Raw genomic sequence first — 4,857 nt, 5'->3', positions numbered from 1 at the left:
CACACACATGAACATACATACCTACACATGGATGTACATACACCCACCACACTCACACATCCACATCCTCTCAGATGCACAGCCACACACACATTAATACACATAAATACATGCACATAGACATATACTCAAACACACACACACCACACACAAGTTTCTGGCTCCTGCCACCACCTCCACTTTGGCAAAAATTCATGCTGTCTCACAAAATTAGGGCTCGACAAAGAAACATTTGCTTATGTGAGTCAAGCGTCACGCTTCCATTTGGCTGCTGAGCCCTTCCTCACACACAAGGAAGCCAGAGGCAGGGCAGGATGCCATTGTGCCAGGTGAAAATGTCTCACGGTATTAGGTCACTTTTACTGGGTATTGCTAAACCTGCACCCAGTGGAAAAAAAGAAAGCTATATCTGATGTAGTAGACTGATGCCTTGATTAGTGAATTCCTGGAGAATAAACTCCCTTTATAAGAAATGGGAGTCTGCTCATTTGTTTTCACTTACTTTTTAAGAATACACTTTACTTATTCTGCACAGCACAGCTGCTCTGGTTTGCAGCTGCATGACAAAATACCTCAATAAAAAGGTTTTGTTGGCCATTTTAAGACTGATTGGGGATAATTCTAGGCTGAGTTATGAAGGCAAATATGAAACAGACTGATTTTCTAGAATTGAGGCACTGAAAGACATTGAAAGACTGGGGTACTTTGGTACTAGGTCTAACGTCATGGTCAGGGAGGTTTCCCAGAGGAGGTGATGCTGAGCAGTGTAACAGGAGTTAAGATCCTAAGCCCCAGCTCCACCCCTCACAAGCCAAGTGATTTGAGGCTAGTTACTTCCCTAAACACCAACTGTCTCACTTATAACTGGGGTGATAATATTTGGCTCATGGTTTTGTGTCTCTAGGCTTTCAGGAAATTACGTTCTCCTCTTCCCTTTCCACTATGGTCTCCTTCCACTTTATTATTTGTACTCTAATGTGGGGGGTGGCAGGGAGGGGGGGTAGCAAGGCTCACTCCTCTGGCCTTTGAGCTTCTGTTTACACTCCTTCCCTTGGTTACCTCGCCTTCAAGCCAGGTCTCATCCACGCTTCAGCTAATCTCTCCTACATTTTCATCTCATGCTGTACATCTCCAAATGGACACCCTGCCCAGGCATTTTGTATTCAACAAGTGCTCAGCCAAATTTTTATTTCTTCCCTAAATTACCTCTTGACTTTGGAATAGAAAATTCTTTCAAATAGGGCCTCTAGTCTCACAGACACCAAACCACTGAGCCGGCTTTAATGCTTTTTTCCCTTGTTCCTTATCAGTCACCAAATTCTGAGTTCTTCCATTGAAATGTATTTGGTCGGAACAAACATAGAAACTCAAATGGCTATAATAATTGTGTCAGGGGATTTTAAGGGAACAAGATTGTGTCCTTAATATAGATTTATTAATTTAAAATTAAAGACGTTTCTGTCCTCCAATCTGAAGTCACGGGACCATTGCATAGTTAGCTAAATTGAGTCTTTACTCACAGTCATCCCCACTGCAACATCTTATACACAACTGCCAAATTAACCTCATACTTCCTGCTTGAAATCTTCAACTGGCCTCCAATGCTTCTGAATAGCATAAAATGTGGAAGCCTTCTGTTTAAGGCTCTCTCAAGTCTGTTGCCAGCCTATCTTTCAGCCTCTTTTTCCATGAGTCCAATTCAGTTCCCCAAGCTCTCCCTAAAGGAAACTCCTTACTATTTGTGGAATCAAATGAGATATTCCTGACCCCAAACCTTTGCTCATACCATTCTTATCTTTTCTCATATTTTCCCTATTGCACTGATATTCATTTTTCATATTTAGCTGAATCACTAGGCCGTTAGCCTCTTCCACCCCAATTGCCATGTTCCTTTTTCTCTTTTCTGAACCCCCATACTACGTTGATTGTGGCATGTTCACAGTATTTATCATGTAAAACCTCTCTCCTAGGTTACAGATTCTGGAACACAAATATTGGCACCTTTTTAGTGTGCTTCTGAGTACTAAGTGGTCCTCAATTTATTAAAACCCTTTGATGTAGTCATTGGATGCTTCCTGGGACAGCGGTGGGAGCCGTGTTTTCTAACCTCTGCCAAAATCATAGATCTATTTTCTATTTTGTTGAATGTTTTTCAATTTAGTTATATAAACACTGTTTTGGAATTGGAGAACTCTATAGAGACTATTTTAGTCCCAAACTCTTTCTTAATCAATGGGTACATGAGTCCCTGAGAATACATAGCTGGTTTTTGGTAGATCAAGTATGAAGGCTCAGCACCACTGCTGACACCAGATGCAGCTGGGTCTCAGATCACCTCCCCAAATTGCCTAATTCAGTGTCCTCCACACAGAAGAAACCTTTGCTGACTGATTCCAACAAAAAGGATGTAGTGTGGTAGGGTAAGATAGGTAAGTGTACTTTTGGGAATCAGACAAACTGGATTTAGATTCTGGCCTCGTCACTTAGTAGCTGCACAGATGTGGGTAAATTGTTTGCCTACACAGCTTGTTTCCTCATCTATAAAATGTGGACAGTTGTCTCCACTTCATGAAGTTGTATTGGAAAAATTGTATATAATGTATATGAAGTGACTGGAACACAACAACTTGAGGCCAAAACAATCTTCAGTAAATTATGAGTTTGCATATTTAATTTTTCTTAATCATGTATAGATTTTTGTCATAGAAACTTTTTCTAAATTGAATAAATGGTTACTGGATTTCTTTTTTTTTTCTTTTTGCAACATTCTGAGGAAATGTTGAAATTTCCTGGGAGTGGTATTACTAAAAGTGTTACTAAAGAGTCCACCCAGTTATTTCTCATAGAAGTTCCTTTAAATAATGTATTATCAACTAAGTAGTTTGGAAGGTAAATGCTTAGAGCATTTAGTGTGGCTAAGCTGGGTGAGAGACATTTTTTTTTTTTTTTGCAGACCTCATTGTTTTCTTAGGATAAAAAGCTATTATATTCACTTAATAAAAACTTAGAGAGCTCTAAGTTAAGTCTTAAGCCTCAAAGTGAAGTCTTCTAACAGTTCCATAACTGGACTTGACCTTCAACTATTTTTTATGATGCCACCTTGCCTTTCACACGAATTCTATGAGCTCCAGCAGGAATGTACATTACCTGCCTATGATGATGTGGCAGAAGGGAGTGGTAGTTAAGGTCATGGGAGGCTCTTTGGAAGAATAAATGAAGACCTGGTATTACTTCTAAAACACTGCTGGGCCCCGATATACTTTGTGTTTTTATGTCAAATATGGGAGTAAAAATAAGGTGTTTTAATATCAAATATGAAGATCATATTAGATGGTTTTAAAAGCACCTCCCCTACCCCCCTTCTAAACTCTAGAATGTTTTAATACTGATAGGTCATGAAAGCCTATAGGAGTTCCTTTCCTGGAATCTGTACAGGACTGGAACGCACTGGGTGACACAAAGTTCCATTCAGTACAGTAAGCATGAGTTAGAGAAAACGCTGTTGTCAAAACTGTTGTTTTCCTCCTTATAAAGCTCATACAAACCAATAAAGAGTGATCAGAAAGCATTTTGGAAAGGATAGGGGTCATGGTTTCCACAGCTGGTCTGTGGAACAAGGCATAATTCCAAGTCAGGGATTCCATTTAATTAGGTAAAGTGTTTGAAGGGCATAGGAAACCTAGGCTAGGACTCTGCTAACCAGATCAGGTAAATTACTTAAGGGAAACATGTACTTTGAGTTACTCTCCTTGAAGATGAGTCAGTGGCCTTCTCATCAGTGTCCTTTAGTGTTTTTGACAGAGACAGTCCTGGGCTGGGTGGATCTTCACTCTGACCAGCACCATATAGCTCTGTGGTTCTCAACCTGGCTGCAAAGTAGAATTACCTGGAGCGCTTTAAATAATCCTGATGCCCGGTCCTATCTCCAGAGATTGTAATTTAACTTGTCAGGTGTAGTTTGAACATCTGGATTTTAAAAACACCCCCCGCCCCCGACAAACCCCATGCGATTCTAAGGTGTGGCCAGCCTGGCAAACCCCTGGCATATACTTAAGGTCTTCTAAAAAACCTTCCTCTTAAAATCCACCATACTACCATTTAGCTTTCTGGCGCTCAGTTTTTGTTTTGTCACCTTTCTCCCGGCCCGACACACACGCATACTCCACAGGATGGTGACTTTCTATCTGCAGTCACACTACAATAGTCCCTAAGTTGAATTCAAGAGGTGTCCTTGGTATATAAGGAAAACCCTGGAGAGGAATGCGATTCTCATGCAAACACGGTAAAAACAATGTTCACTCCCTGTTGTGTTTCTTGACCTGTTTTCTGGGGTGGTTTCCCACTTGCTGTTTTCATATTACAGAGTTTCCTAGGAGACAACACACTGTGGTTTTTATTCTCCCATCCTCTTGTTGGCATTTGACAGACCTCCTAGTTGAAGACACCATGTCCCTGGGTGGGTCCTATTTCTCAGCTCCGGGAGCAAACTCAAAATCCAACGCACATACAGCTAAGCTTTGTAGCACTCAAGTGCGCTTAATTTCCACTTAAACTAATTCAGACTCCCGGGGAGCAAAGCCTGCGCCTCTTAACCATTCCGCTCTCTCTTCAGTTCCCTCATTTTTTTGTTTACTTAAGAAAGCAGATATTTACATTTCCACTTGGCGACTCATTGCAGCTCCCCCCGCCCCACCAGCGTCCAGCGCCGGAGAGCTCCTCTCCTTGCCCAGGATCCCTCTTTCCTCTGCTTGGGTCCCCAGAGGCCACTGACGATGGAGCCCCCGCCCTTACCCAGCCCAGCACCTGGTGTGAGCAAAGCCCTTCTCCACCCATCTCTTTCGGAGATTCAGAGCCCTG

This window comes from Pseudorca crassidens, chromosome 2, assembly GCF_039906515.1.
Source record: "Pseudorca crassidens isolate mPseCra1 chromosome 2, mPseCra1.hap1, whole genome shotgun sequence".
In the NCBI taxonomy this organism is placed as follows: Eukaryota; Metazoa; Chordata; class Mammalia; order Artiodactyla; family Delphinidae; genus Pseudorca; species Pseudorca crassidens.
This window is presented reverse-complemented; position numbering follows the sequence as displayed.